The sequence below is a fragment of the Gracilinanus agilis genome, chromosome 4, assembly GCF_016433145.1.
Source record: "Gracilinanus agilis isolate LMUSP501 chromosome 4, AgileGrace, whole genome shotgun sequence".
NCBI lineage: Eukaryota > Metazoa > Chordata > Mammalia > Didelphimorphia > Didelphidae > Gracilinanus > Gracilinanus agilis.
Genome location: NC_058133.1, coordinates 144,285,736 through 144,302,572, shown reverse-complemented (window position 1 = coordinate 144,302,572; position 16,837 = coordinate 144,285,736). Strand labels below are relative to the sequence as shown.

Sequence of the window (16,837 nt, the reverse complement as noted above, 5' to 3'; positions counted from 1 at the left end):
GTCCCTCAAACTTCCAATGTTTTAGAAATAAGTGTTTGGTTTGGTACAGGAATTTCTTCATATATTATTGTTATCAAGGGGGACTTTATATGTAACAACCAATATTCAAAATTACAAAACAAAATTGCCTGTGGATAGTCACTGCATCAAAAATTTTCTTGACAAAAAAATTCTTTAGTTGATAAATGAGATTTAAATAGATAATACACCTCCTTTTAGCTGTAGGAAGAGTTTTATTTCTTACAGGTCCAAAAATTGAGGTTTCATTTCCCATGCACACAGGTTCTCCACTGTAGAAAAATATTATAATAGCGTTCTTTTCTATTTTCTTAAAATTGGCCCCAAGTTCAGCCAATTTCTTTTTTTTAACTCTTACCTTCCATTTTGGAGTCAATAATCTGTATTGGCTCCAAGACAGAAGAGTGGTAAGGATAGGCAATGAGGGTCAAGTGACTTGCCTAGGGTCACACAACTGGGAAGTTTCTGAGGTCAGATTTGAACTTAGGACCTCCCATCTCTAGGCCCGGCTCTCAATCCACTGAGCTACCCAGCTGCCCCCAGCCAATTTCTTATATGTACTTCACACAAATATAGAACAGTCATAAAATTTTAACCATATTGCTGATTCCTGTTCTAGACTGGCATAAACAATTCACATCTCATAATAAATATCTGTTTATTATCTTTTATCCATTTGCCATTTGGTTAAATATTTTCCTTATACTGTTATTATCAGGACCAAAGTCCTATTTTCTTTTCAGTGAATATCATCAATGCCTTAAAAATATTCATTTCCCTGATTACACCATAATGGTGTATTCATTTCAGGTCAGAGATGGAGAAATGTGTAGTTTCTAAGTTGGAAAACTTCATAGTATTTTATGGTGTAGGTCTTGCTTGTCAAAGTGTTTCTGAACCCAACAGCATCATGGATAATATTAAACTTTCCCAGGATACCACCATATTTATATTTTCATACTTGGATGTATAATCAAAAAAACTTCTAGAATATCATCACCTTTCATAACTGTGATAGGAGAATCACTTATACAGTTATACAGAAAGTATATTGAGCCTAACAATAAGAATCTGAAAGAATTCAGCCATCAATGCTGCCAAGGAGTACTGCTGCCCAAAGCTGAAGGCAAATGAGAGCAACATCAGGGGCTAGCATGCGTAGCTTCTGTCCTCTCTCACTTCTTCCCCAGTCCTTGTTCCCATTCACAATCCTGCCACCACCACAAAAACCACCACTATATTTTCTTAAAGTAATGTATGCATTTATAATATTCGTGACTATTTGGTCCATCTAATACTGGCTTTAAATGTCAAGAATCTTAAAATTCACCTTTGTTGCCATATTAGAAAATGATAACAATCACTTGACCTGAGGCTATTTAATCAAGATATTTTTCTGAAATGATTAGTCAATTTGATTAAACAACTGCTTGAACTCTTTTTACTTATTATACAATATAATACAATAACTTGAACTGTTATTACTTAATGTTTTGTGTATTTTTGTCTTTATTCCAGAAATATGAACAAAATCCCATTGGAATAGCTTTATAGCATCTAAGATTGATGAGAAGTCATTATACCTAGCCATCTAAACAACAACAATTTATATATGCCAAACATTGTGATAAGAAATGGACATAAAGTACAAAGAATGAAACAACCACCACTACTCTATACCCCAGGCATTTTCCTGCCATGTTATCAAACTTATCACCCTTTCTACCTCATCTTCTGGAAAGAGTAATCAAATCAGGACCACAATTCCTACAAGTTACACCATTTTATTGCCCTATAATTCCACACATTATCCAATGACTATCCATAAAAAATAATTGCTTAATAAGTGATTATTATTCATTAAGGATCTTGGGGGGATTGTTTTTTAAGGATATTTCCAATACTCATGTCATTAAGGTCTATCTTTCTTCCACATGTGTTTCTTTAATCTGCATTGTTATTTTTTTATGTAATGGTTTTTTAAGTAAAAAATTTTATGTTATTTTTCACCACAATAGTTTTGAGATATACTGCCCCACTAATACATAGTTGGTTAATTTCTTTTTCAAAACTAAGAAAAAGACCTAAGCAAAAACAGCTGTCAGAATGATCGTATCAGACACTTCATGCAATACTCTGAAACCATAGCCACTCAACTCTTCAACAAAAGGAAGAATATTCACCCCCTCATCTCTTTTCAAGGACCAAGTTTGCTCATAATGACTACATATAATTGCTTGGCTTCCAAACTATTTTTCTTTTTCACTGAAATGACTAATTCTTTAATTCATCACTCTACCAACTGGTTATCTTGGTTCCCTTGGAGAGCCACACCCCTAGTTATCTCTGGTAATTCACTCCCTTATTTCAACAAAATTTTTTAATAAGGCCATAGCTATGTTCATCTAATACAAAATAAAATAGAGCTGGGACAATTATTTAGGGGCAGTGAGTATTATAAAGTTGGATGCAGTCAAATAAGAGATGGTTGCAAGTTGACAATACTCGAGGTCACATCTTGGTTCTGCCATTGACAGTTCTGACCTTCAGCAAACTACTTGATTTCATTTAGCCCGAACTTTCTCATCTAATGAAGCAAGACAGTTGGATTAGATGATTGCTAATTCATTCTCATTCTATGATTCTTTGATCCATAAATAGAGAGAATGAAGGAAAGTGGCATTAGAATGTAAACTATAAACTTCCTTCCATGCACACAGCTCAGGAAACAACTTCTATAAAAGGATTCTTTATGAGTAATTTACAAGCAAGTCATGTCTAGATCCTGTTCATCACTTCTCAAATCTTATTCCAAATGTCAAAATTCTTTTTGCCATAAATTTCCCCAAATTTATTCTACCTTGGAATAAAACAGGTTTTTAATAGACTTTTATCCCCCCTATAGGTCAACTTATTCTAAGATGTTACAGTCAAAATTTTGAAGAAGTGTGATGTAGTGGAATAAATATAAGACTTGAAGCCAAAAAGACGATGCTTAAGCCTTGATTGTACCAATTCAATAGCTATGTGATCTTGGGTTGTTTTTATTTTTATTAAAATTACTGATAACTATGGGGGCAACTGGACAGCTCAGTGGATCCAGAACCAGTCCTAGAGACTGGAGGTCCTAGGTTCAAATCTGACCTCAGAAACTTCCTAGCTATGTGACCCTGAGAAAGTCACTTAAACTCCATTGCCTAACCCTTACCACTCTTCTGCCTTGGTACAAATACACAGTATTAACCATAAGGTGGAAGGTAAGAGTTTGAAAAAATAATGATATCTAACAATTACATAATACCATGCACCTATCCCTATGCTAAGTGCTTTGCAGTTACTACTTCATTTAAGGCTAGTGTCAATATCTCTGAATATCATTCATAAAGTGGTAATCTTATTTGAACTCACTCTCTTAATAAGTTAAGAAACGAATTAATCTACTTTTTAATAAGAATTTGATAAATAAGAAAGAATATTTTCAGCCTTAAAGATGATCATTTCCATCACCTAAAAAATGAATGTGGAAGAAAAAAAGTCACCAATTTGATTTTATCCAGGGCAGGTAGGACATAATGGTAGAGAAATAGCCTATGAATGGGGAAGATCTGAAACCAAATCCTGCCATAGACACTTAAAATCTATATGATTCTATGTAAATCATATAAATTTTTTCAGCTTCAGTTTCCTTATCTGGAAAATATAGTACTTACTTCAGGGAGTTTTTATGAGGATCAACCAAGATTTAAAACACTGTACAAACCTAGCTATATAACCTAGGACAAGTTACTCAGTAGCCACAGGCTCATTTATTAAGTCTCAGGTAGCTAGGTGGTACAGTGGATAGTGTGCTAGCCCTAAAGTCAGGAAGAGTTCAAATCTGATTTCAAGCATTTACTAGCTGAGTGACCCCAAAAAAGCCACTTAGCTTCTGTTTGCTTTAGTTTTCTGAGATGTAAAATGGGAATAGCAGTTTTCTGCTACCTATCTCACAGGGTTATTTTGAGGATCAAATGAAATAGTATTAAGAAAAGCACTTAGCATAGTGCCTGGCCAATAGCAAGTCCTATATAAATGTTTTCCCTTCCCTTTTGCCCTCACAAACAGATTATGATCTGTAATTTGTGGACTAAGTTCCTACACTGTGAGTTCCTATAGGAGATGAAATGTACTCTAACTTTTTCTAGCATTTAAAAGAAGTATAAAGCCTAATAAAGAAGAGAAACAAGACTTTCTGGGAGCTAAAGGGCACATAAAATTTATTTTATATTAATTACTACATTTATTTATTTGTATCCTCTATTAAAGTCCTACTCAAGTTCCTTGTCATATCATACAAGTGACCGAGTTGTTATGTCATGCTAATGGAGTTGAGTTCAATTATCTGTCATCTGATGACAAACTTAACTAAGATGAGAGGGACAGAAGTTGGTCATAGGATGGTGAATTTTTAGGCCGAGAAATCTTCAAAAAATTTCTACCTAAACTACTAGTAGTAGTAATACTCACATTGACAAAAGCATATAACTGATTTTATTTCCAAATTACCATGAGGGAAGAAATGATCCATAGAATCTGTTTGTAGGAATTATATGTGAAACTTTATATTCCTGAGTGTGCAGCACCATAAACCTAAAAAAAAGTTTTACTAGTCAGGGGAAATGAGTCATGACACAATTTGGATGGGGCTTTGCAAATATAGTGGGTAAATGTTAGCCAGAAGTTTATATGAGAATTCAGTAAGGGTAAAAGCATTGCACAGTTTCATGATTTTCTCCAGCTTTTATTACCATTAAGTATGTATACCCAATATCCCTGAAATGCAGTAAGTGCTTAGCAAATGATCATTAATTGAATGATTTATACAAATTGTAATCAATACTAATCAAACTGCAAATAGTATTTGTTTTCTGTACCATATATTTTGGTGCTGGATAATAGTGACTCTTGATCATTAATTGCCCTTTATGTAAGTCTTCTCTTCCCAAAAGTATTGTAAACTCAGGCAAGAATTATATTTTCTCAACACAACCTACTGCCTGATCTAAATATAAAATCTCATTCTTCTGACTACTCAGAGAAGAGTATAATCTATTTAGTGGATAGCATCACTGGTTTTGCTTCAAACAAGAATCAAAAAGAAGGTTGGAAAAAGTGGGTTTGGGGAATGCAGGGGTGCCATCAAATACACTAAAATTTTTGCCATGTAGTTCTAAATTATTCCCCCTCCTATATCTCATAGTACCTTCACTCCATGTAGAAAGTATACAATAGTCTTTTAGCATGTGATGCATGTCACCAGGCTCAGTGCTCCTCCTTCAAATAAAAAGCCTATTTGGGGAATAAAAAGCTTCTCTTTCCTACTTTAGTGCCAGGGCTGTTGTTCTTCAGAGGAAAGAAATATTACCTGGTGTTGGAACAAACTTTTGCTTTTTTTTACTACTTGGTTCATTCATCAGATGCACAGATTGATTGAGGACTCTGTATAATTTAAAAGTGAAATTTACACTATGAACTCAGTTGGTGGAGTAAAGACATAAGCTTTTCTGAACTCTCCCAAATTCTATTCCAAACAGTATTAAAATAATGCATCAAATCAAACTCTATAGTCACAGAATGAACAAAATTAGAGTGAAAAATTTTTCCAGCCCAAATAGGTCGGGAGGAAAGGGTTATTTCACCTGAGTTGTAGTCAGGCTTTGAGTATGTTGCAGTGCAGTGCAGATTGCCTATGGTAAATGAGCAGCAAGCATTGGAGGTGCCTACATCAGTGGGAGAAGAAGGTTTGAGAACTCTCAGTCTACAAACAATAAGGGGGTGGGACAACTGATCAGAAGGAGAAAACAAGGGACCCTTGCTGACATTATGTACAGGACCCTGTTGTATTCCTCATGCTCAATTCCTAGTTACATTCCTATTGCAAACTGGCTTCAGGAGAATAGGGGCCTGGGTCATATTTCTAGAAGGATGAGGAATGATAGCACTTGCAGCTACAAGGAAATAGAGATCTTAGTCATAACTGCAGAGTATAGACAAGTTGCTAATGTTTTGTCACAGACCAGGAGCACAATAACTACATATCTTTTAGATCGTTCTATCTTGATAGAACCAAAAATATACAAACCCCAAGAACTAGTTCTGAAAACAGTAGCACAATAAAAATGCAGAAACTTGGTTGGACTTCCCTCAAATAGGAACAGAGCTCAGCCTTAAGATGAAGTTAAAAGTTAAGAAATTGGCTGGGAAAATGGGCAAATAACAAAAAAGAACTTGACCATAGAAGGTCATGATGACAGGAAAGGTCAGGATACAAACTCAAAAGACAATGAAGTCAAAACTGCTATGTGCATTCATAGCCTCCAAGAAAAATAAGAATTGAAAATAAGCCCCCAAAAGAAGTCATTGAAGAATTCAAAAAGGCATTTATAAATAAAATAAGACATCTAGAGGGAAAATTCAAAAAGAAATGAGAGTGATACAAGAAAATTATGAGAAGAAAGTCAATGACTCTATTAAAAAAGGCACAAAAATAATGAAGAAAATAATCACTTTAAAAAAACAGAATTTATAAAAGAGGAACAAAAAGCCACAGAAGATAAGAACTCTTTTAAAAAGCAGAACTGGCCAAATAGAAAAAAAGAGTTACAAAATTTCACTGAAGAAAAGAATCTTTTTTAAAAAGTAGAACTAGCCAGATTGAAAAGAAGGTACAAATGCTCACTGAAGAAAATAATTTAAAAAAATTAAAACTGGGCAATTGGAAGCTAATGACTCCATGAGGCATCAAGAAACAATAAAACAAAATCAAAAGAAAAAAATAGAAGAAAATGTGAACTATCTCATTGGGGAAATAATCTGGATCCAGGAGAGATAATTTAAGACCTACCTGAAAGCCATTAACAAAAAAAAAAAAATGAATGTAGATATCATATTTCAGGAAGCTGTCAAAGAAAATTGTTCTAAAATCCTAGGACCAGAGGGTAAAATGTAAATTAAAAGACTACACCAATCACTTCCTGAAAGAGATCCCAAAACGAAAACTCTCAGGAATATTATATACAAATCATAGAGATCCTAGGGCAAGGAGAAAATATTGCAAGCAGTCAAAAAGAAACAATTCAAATATCATGGAGCCTCAGTTAGGAGCACACAAGATTTAGCATCTTCCCATTAAAGGATTAGAAGCCTTGAAATATGATATTCCATCAGACTGAGAAGCTAGGATTGCAACCAAGAATAGTTACCCAGAAAAACTGAGTAAAATCCCTCAAGGATAAATGAATATTTAATGAAATAGAGGAGTTTGAAGCATTCCTGAAGAAAGAAGCTAAATAAAATTTTGACTTTCAAATATGACTCAAGTGAAGCATAAAAAGGTAAACATGAAATAGAAATCTTAAGGGATTCAATAAAATTAAACCATTTACATTCCTATATGGGAAAGTGCTAAAATAATTCCTAATAACTTTATCATTATTAGGGCAATAAGGAGCATACTTGGGCAGAGGAAGTTTAAAAAGTTAATAGAAGTTGATGAGAATATTTAAAAAATAAAATTAAGAGGTGAGGAGGGATATATCCACTGGTTGAAGAGGGAATGGAAAGGTTTTATTGTTCAATAGTGTCAGGTATGTCCAACTCTCCACTACTTTATTTGGAATTTTCTTGGCAAAGCTTTTAGATTAGACAGTCATTTCCTTCTCCAACTCATTTTATTGAGTAGGAACTAAGGCAAAATTAATTAAATGATTTACCATCACCACTGTCACACAGCCAGTGAATGTCTAAAGCCAGATTTGAACTCATGTAGACAAGTCTTCTTGATGCCAAATCCAGGGCTCTGTCCACTGTGCCAACTAGTTGTTCCAAGGGAGAGGTACAATAAGGAAAATTATCTTTTCCTCCACCAGCCCTTCCTTTTGCTCATCTCACAAGAGAAAAGGAAGGGCTGGTGGAGGAAAAGATGATGGTGTGGGGCAATGCTTGAAGCTCAGATCATAGAAACCAAAATATATCATTAAAGAGAATCACAAGATAATATATCAAAATTTATTAGATGTAGCAAAAACAGTATGTAGGCAAAAATTCATATCTTTACATGGTTACCTCAATAAAATAGAGAAAATTTAGATCAATTAATTGAGAATGCAACTAAAATTTTAAAAAATTAGAAAAAATAAAAACCTAAACTAAAACAACAAATTAAAATCCTGAAAATTAAAAGAGAGATTAATGAAATTGAAATTAATATTCCAAAGCTTTGGATAGCAAGGAGATCAAATAAGCCTATAATTAAAGAAATTAATTCAGAATATTCACCAGAAGGTAAAATATTTTAAAGCTAAAATTTAAATATGTTGGCCATATAATGAGATGAGAAGACTCATTTGAAAAGACCCTGAATTTGGAAAAGATTAAAGGCAAAAGGAAATGGGAATGACAGAGGATGAGATGGAAATATAGTGTCACAGAAGCAATGAACAGTAAGAATGGACAAACTTTGGGAGATAATGGAGGATGAAAAGGTCTGTCATACTATAGTCAAAGAGTTGGATGTGACTGAATGATGGGATGATAACAATAATTATCAAAACAATCCAATACTGGCTAAGAGTGGTAGATCAGTGTAATTGATTAAGTATACAATACAAAGTAGTAAAAGAGCATAGTAGTTAAACCCTAAGACCCAAGCTTTGGGGGCAAGAACTCACTAAAAAAATTGCTGAGAAAACTTGAAAGCAGTCTGGCAAAAATTAGATATAAACCTATTCTCTCATTGTATCTCACCATAAGGTCAAAATGAGTAAGATTTAGAAAAAAGATTATAATACAAGTAAATTAGGGAAGCATTGAAATTTCTACCCATCAGATCTATGGATAAAGGAAGAATATATGACCAAACAAGAGAAAGAATTACCAGTTATAAAATGGATAATTTTTATTACATTAAGTTAAAAAGGGGTTGTACAAACAAAATCAATACTGCCAAGATTAGAAGGAAACCAGGAGGGGGCAGCTAGGTGATTCAATGCATTGAGAGTAAGGTCTCCCTCCTAGGGAAGGGAGAACCTGTGTTCAAATCTAGCTCTAGATACTTCCTAGCTGTGTGAACCTGAGGAAGTCATTTAACCCCCATTGCATATCCCTTACCACTCTTCTTCTTTGGAACCAATACACAATATTGATTCTAAGATGGATGGTGAGGGTTAGAAAAAAAGGAAAAAAATCAGGGAGATTGGATGAGTTACAGCAAATTTCTCTGATTCAGAACTCATTTCTCAAGTACACAGAGAACTGAGTCAAATTCATATGAATGTGTGTGTGTGTGTGTGTGTGTGTGTGTATAAAATTCCCTAATTGGTAAATAGCAAATGGTCAAAGGAGATGAACAAGCAGCTTTCATATGAAGAGATCAAAGCTATCTAAAGTCATAAGAACAAAAATGCTCTAAATTACTATTGATTAGAGAAAGCAAGTTAAAATATCTTTTAGGTATCACCTCAAACAGAAGAGGAAAATGACAAATGTTGATGGGAATATGTAAAAACTAGGGCACTAACATACTGTTAGTAAAGTTGCACAATATGGAATTACAACCAAAAATCTTTAAAATTGTGCATACCCTTTGACCCAAAAATACCATTACTATGTCTGTGTCCCAAAGAAAGCAAAGAAAAAGGAAAAGGATCTTTATATACAAATATTTATATAACAGCTTTTTTGTGGTGGCAAAGAATTGGTCATTGAGAGGATTCTCATCAATTGAGGAATGACTGCAATAAAATGGTTTTGTGCTGTAAGAAATGATGAAGGGAATGGGTTAAAAAAATCTGGGAAGCCTTACATGAACTAATGCAAAATGAAATGAGTAGAATCAGGAAAATAACATACATGATAATAGCAATATTGTACAATGATCAATTGTGAATGACTTAACTATTCTCAGTAATACAATGAACCAAAACAATTCTGAAGGATTTATGATAAAAAAAATGCAATCCAGCTTCAGAAAAAGAAGTGATAAAATCATATTACAAAAAATATAAGCGAAAACTACTTCATCTTTCTTGGAGCTTTTGTTTATATTTTTTGTAATATGATTAATATTCAAATATGTTTTACATGACTGGATATATATAATAGGTAGCAATTTCCTTATCAAGGATGGAGGAGGTAATGGAGGGAGAGGATTTCTAACTCAAATGAATGTGAATGTTGATTTTACATACAATTGAGGAAAATAAAAGAAAAAAGACAATATACATATTAAACAGAATACTAGCAATATTTATTCTTTCATATAAATACCCACAGAATTCTCAAATTTCTCATATAAGGCTTTGGAAAAGTTAGTAATTTTCATAACTCTAAAAGTGTCAATACCCATGGGATAGTTGAGGGTGTTATTTATATTGTTACAGTCAAAGGTGAAATAGGAAAAAATTCTAAGCATCCAAAACTTCCCTAATATTTTAATATAAAAATCACCTTGCATATACACAACTCTATTCTTAATCTCTTCTCCTGCTTATGACCATAGGAAAACAAAGAGATTTTAGCATAAGACCCATATCCACAAGGATCATTGGATTGACTGAGGTTAGGAAAAATTTTATAGGATTTCAAAGCCCAGGGCTTGAGTGTTTTGTTTTTTTTGAACCAAACACTACTTCCAATGACACTTTTCTTATGCACATAATTTCTGCATGGTGAATGCAGAGAGATAAGTAGAAAAGAAGTCTTTAAATTGACTAAAGTAGGTAATCAAAGGTTTTAGCTCCTTATCAACTAAATAAGATTAGGAAGGGTAAATTGGAATACACACTTACACATACTTGTACATCAATATAAGCACACACAAAGTTCCATTTGCTTCATGCTTTGAAATTTGAAAACTGCTCAGCTGAATTCAAAGGAACTAATAGTAAGAGGCATTTTGAATTCACTAATAATATAGAATACTTCCCCCTTCCCCACTCTCATCCAATTAGAACCAGCAAATGGATAACTTCCATAACTATTCCTTTTCTTCCCTAAGGTATTTGTAAGTGAGTCCAGGATACTGATAACCTCAATTTTCCCCCTGGGATCTTCAAATGAAGTAAGAGAAAAACTACAAAAAGAAATACCTCCAATATCTTCTCCTGCTTCACTGCTAAAAGGAAGTAGCCAAAAAAAATCACAAAATTCACACAAAGCTTCTATCTCACCTGGGACTATCCTAAAACTTTTGCATCAGTCTTTGAATAATGAAAAAGTAACAGTGCCTATCATAAATAAGAAAGAAATAAGGATAATATGACATGACTCTCAAAGATCCATTTTGGTTTATTATCCTACTAAATATCTTTTTCCTATCTATACAAAATCATTATGAGGGTCATCTATACATTAATTCAGACTCTGGGCTTTGACAAATGAATTTTGAATTTACCTAATCTGGAATCAAGCCTCTACACCACTTCTCAAAATTTCCAAATGACCACTGCATGCACCACCCCTATACTTCTACTTCTCATTTATATGTTCTCTCCCACCGCCTCACAAGTAGCATGAAGCTCCTTGAGGGTAAAGACTATCTTATTTATATATCTAATACTTAGTACAGAGCCTAGAATGTATTAGGTGCTAATTTTTTTTCAATTACCTAGATTTAATTTGGTCCTCAGAATAAAAATGTTCAGAAATGCCACTCTCATTAATTAAAAAAAAAAGACACTCTAATATTTCAGTGCAACCCCCCTTTCTTCATTTGCAATTATGCTAGTTAAAACACTGGGGGTTTTTTTGGTTGGTTGATTTTGGATGGTGAGGGGATAGCTTTCTTCCTCAATTACATTTAAATATAGGCCTCATTTATCAAGTTCATTGATAAGCACAGGATTAAGCCCCTGGTGACTTTCCTCTTTTTCCAGTTTTTTGGAGTTTTTTTGCTTAACTATATTTTTTTTACATTTATTTGTTTGCTTGCTCCATTCAAGTTCCCAGGTATCTCCTTCCCTCCTCAACTTCCCTGCACTAGAAAAGGCATCATTGAAACAAAAAAATAAAATAAAATAAAAAATAAAAAAAACTATATCTTCTGGTTTCTGTTCATCAGTTCTTTCTCTAGAGGTGGACATACACGTTATTTTTCAAACAATATTTCTGTTGCTGTACATAATGTTCTCTTGGTTCTTCTCATTTCACTTTTTAGAATTTCACATAGGTCTTTCCATTTTTTAAAGTTAATTCACTCATCATTTCTTTTGATGCAATAGTATTCCATTATAATCATATGCAACAACTTGTTTAGCAAATGTTCTCTAAAATACACAATGTGGGGCAACATTATGAGATTGACAGGACTCTCAATTAATTTTATTACAAAGCTAGGAGCAATAAATTTCATGAGTCATGCTTCTGAAAAGTGGTATGCAAGAATTTGTTTTTCTTTATACCCAAAGCGCTATAGAAGAATGCATACCCTTTGATCCAGTAATCCCAGATCCACTACCAAGTCTGCATTACAAATAGATAAAAAATGGGAAAGGAATGGTTTGTACAAAAATATCTATAGTTGCTCTTTTTTTGTGGTGGTAAAGAATTGGAAACTAAAGCAACATCCCTCAATAGGGGAATGGCTGAACAAATTGTTGTAAATGATAGTGATGGAATACTATTCTGCTAAAGGGAATGATGAACAAGATGATTTCAGAAAAAATTGGAAAGACCTCATGAACTGATGAAAAGTGAAATAAGCAGAACAAACCATGAAAACATTATACACAGTAACAGCAATATTGTGATATGATCAAATGTGATAGACATTGCTACTAACAGCACTACAATGATCCAGGGCTATTCTGAGGGACTTATGAAAAAGAATTCCAACCACCTCCAGAGAAAGAACTGTAACAACTGCTAGAGTATGAATGCAGATGAAAACATATAATTTATCACTTGTTTATTTGGGTTTATTTGGGGAGGAGAGTTTTATAAGATTATTCCCTTGCAAAAATGAATAACATGGAAATGTATAACCCAGATTGAATTGCTTGCCATCTCTGGAGGGAGGAAAGAGATAATTTGGATTATATAACTTCAGAAAGTGTATCTGGAAATTTGTTATTAAAATAACAAAATAAAATAAATGAAAAAAACAAAAAATGTTTTCCCTAAATGATGAAGCTTCAAGCCTCTTCTCAGTTGTCCCTTAAAGCATTAATTAAGATTATTAATATCTGATTTTCTATTGTCTCACCATTCCCAAAGGACCTTTAGAGGATTACAAATGCGATCAATACATATGAAAGAAATTGAAGAATCTATATGAGGTACAAAGCTCATCAATAATTACTTTGCAATAGAGAAGCCATATTGTCATTAAAGAAGGGAAAAAATAATGGACTGTGGAAAAAAAGATGTAGGAAAAACATTCTCTCTGGAAAGAATAAGGCTATAGGCATAAGCTTGCTTCAGTATGTGAAATATTCCTGGACAAAATAGAAGTAAGTTTGCCAAATGATTGAGAACACAATGATTGCTTTCAGTAGCTCCATTTTCCCAAAAGATATATATATATATATATATATATATATATATATATATATATATATATATATATCCCTGACAGTGTCAGGCTAGACTCTTTTCCCAATTACTCCTCTTAGTGGAGTGCAAGGTAGAGATCAGCACAGCACCTGATGATTTCAGTATATTATTTATTAATGAGTATTACATAGCTAAATCATCAGTAACTACTAAAGCAGTGGATCCCTGATGTTCCCAGCAGGTCTATAACTTCAGGACTATGAAGTACTATGTTCAGATAAAGAGAAGCACTTTGTAACTTTGATGAGCTAAAATGAAAGTCAGCAAAAGCCTCTAATGAAATCATATGATTCTTCCAACAGATTATAAATTCCTGGATGGCAAGAATCATGTTTTATTTAAAACATTTGTTTGTTTTTAAGTATTTTCCCTCCCCCTTAAATCCTCCTTTCTTTGAGACTTCCCTATTTTCTTTGTAGAGTTTAGCATCCTTTCATTCACCTCAGATTGGAAACCTCAAAAAGATTCTCAACACTTCTCCCTCTCTCATACTTTATATCTTATCTGCCACCAAGTCATGCTAATTCTACCATCACAATATCTATCTTCATTCCTCATTTACCTGTTGCCTCTCTTGAGGGAAAGGATTATCAATTTTGTTTATATTCCCAGTGTATTATATTAGTATTATACCTGGAACATAAGAGTCACTCAAAAAAGCATTTGTTGACTGATTATGGAAGATTTGGAATAACCAACAATTGAAATAAATAAGCACACCCAGAGTTTCTGTGAGGTTCTTGTGGTCTGAAATGCAATTTGATTGTTCTGCTTCAAGTTATTATTTCCAAAAAAGAAGCAGCAGCAGAAGTAGCAGAAAGGGAAAGTGTCCAAAAATCATGATTAACTGTTATTTGGGTATTCAGTGGAACTGTACTCTCATCTTGCCAAACACTGATGGACTAGAAAGAGTGGAATCAAGAATTGATAGCTCTATATCCATCTAATGTAATTGTTCTCAATTTTTACTTAAAGGCAGAGTTAAGTCCCTTGTGTTGGTATTTTTCCCCAGAAGTCACAGACAAATCAAAGGCATGCTATTTAGGGATATCACAGTCTACTAGAAAGAGGAAGGTGATAGAGTGAGGAAGGAATCATTTTTGTAGTTCTCCAACTCAAATATACATAATATAAGTGAGACAGTAAAGTTGATAGTCTGGTTGATTTCCAATGTGACACTGAATCAAACCAAAAAAATCCATTAATTATTTAACAAACTATATACTTATAATCTAATATCATTTGCTACCTTCTTGTTAGAGGCTAACAGATCTAATAATCATCTTAAGAGAATAGTATCATAAGAAGTTTTTTTTCCTAAATCAATGCAGAATTATAATTTGAAGGCACATAATCTAACACTGTAAATCTGAATCGTGTAATAATGAAATATCTTTGAAAGGAATTCTACTGCAATCAATTTTAAACTTCTAAGTAGTTAGATGCAAGGTCAAGATACTTTGGTGATAGTCAAAGCATCTGAGTTTTGAGTTGAGCCATTTGATATTGAAGAAATTATTTATTCAAGTGAATGGCTCATTTTACCCATCTACCATTGGAAGATAGCAAATAGTACTCTTTTCAGTGTTTCTCTCTCAGAGAAGCAGCATACTAAAGTGGACAGACATATCATCTCAAAACCAGGAAGATCTGAAACATACTATGTGACCCTTGACAAGTTATTTAACTTCTCAATGCTATAAGCAACTCATTAAGATAATATTTTGCAGGGAAGGTACCAATTTACATTGGTAGAGGGAATTTAATTCTTATAACATTATTATTTCATTACTATTAATAAAATTAATCTCATAGTTTTATAAGAATGAAATCACAGGTCCACTTCCTATTCCTCTGACAGCACTGTTGTGAAGGTTAATGAATGGGAAACATTGAATTGCTTCTATGTGAAAAGCAATTATCATCACATTATTAGACTCTCAAGCATTGTTTGGTTCATAGTTAAGCTGAAAAATTATTCTGTGTTTTAGAAAACAGTAGAATCTTCTTCTAAAACAGGTGTTTTGTCATTAATGAGTGAAGTGTATGTTACCAGAACTATTGGAAAAGACATTATCTATTTCAGAGACAGAAAAAATGGAGAACAAGAGATCAAGTAATGATGGGAGATGAAGGAAAAGAGAAAATAGTATGATAAGGTGGAATAGGAAAAGACTTGCCAGTTACCAACTAAGCTATTTTTGAATTCTATCTCAAATTATAAAATGGCAGCTGATTAGTGAGTCAAAATTCATAAATAATATTTTAACTGCCCATTCTATGTGAAAACAATTCTTTTATGAAATAGTAAAATTCATCTTAAAATCTGTAATATTGCAATGGTGCAAAGGGAGAGCAAAGCTCTATTTCTGTGATTCAATCAAAGTTTCCTCATACCCTTTCTCAATAGTCACACGATAAATGAAAAAAAGTTATAAGGTGAATTCAAAAACTAGAGTCATTCTCTCAGAACAAGTGTGCCAAATTAATTTACAAAATATAGGCTTTCTCCTCCCAAACTAAGCATTTGAAAAGAGAAAGTCAGAAAATCCAAGGAATTTTCTTTTTCTTTGAAACCATTCTGAGTAATTATAAGGGATGAAATATTAACAATACACATCACTTTCTAGGCAAGACACACATTCTCCAGTGACTTTAGTCAACTATAGTATCATTTCAAGCAATAGTAGTTGAGAGATGCTGAGACTTTGTTATATATGCAAATGAAAAATAAAACAAACATTTATTTCCATGATCATTATTGAATTATGACACATTATGAGTCATTAACAATCAGCAGGCAAGGGAACTGGATTCCACCAGTTTAATGCTCCAATCAAAAATAATATCCATGGGGCAATTAATTTACTGCATATTGTTTATTCCAATTTCTGAGCTAATAAGTAGCACTAGATGAAACAAAATTAAATTGTAAATTAAGGAGCTAAAAGTTCAGCCAGCTCATAGGGTGGAGCCTATATTTTTGATAGATAAAATCACTCTTTTAGTCTACTAGATCTATCATTCCACTTAGTGTATTTAGGCATAGAACATATACTGTTGAATGTGAGAGCTAAGTGAGACTATAGGCCCTGAGAAGCTAGCTGAGACTGAAAAGGCTAGTCTACAGCACCCATTCTAAATAAACCCATAGCATAATTCAAAACTTCCATGGTTGGGATTCTTTGCTCTTTTTTGTGTCATGAACTCCTTTTCAAATCTGGAAAAC

General features: G+C 33.3%; 1 pseudogene; it reads right to left on the bottom strand.

The window, feature by feature from the left end:
* Positions 1 to 580: 580 nt before the first annotated feature.
* On the bottom strand, positions 581 to 1,309 carry LOC123246020 (annotated as a pseudogene).
* Between the last annotated feature and the right edge of the window lie 15,528 nt (positions 1,310 to 16,837).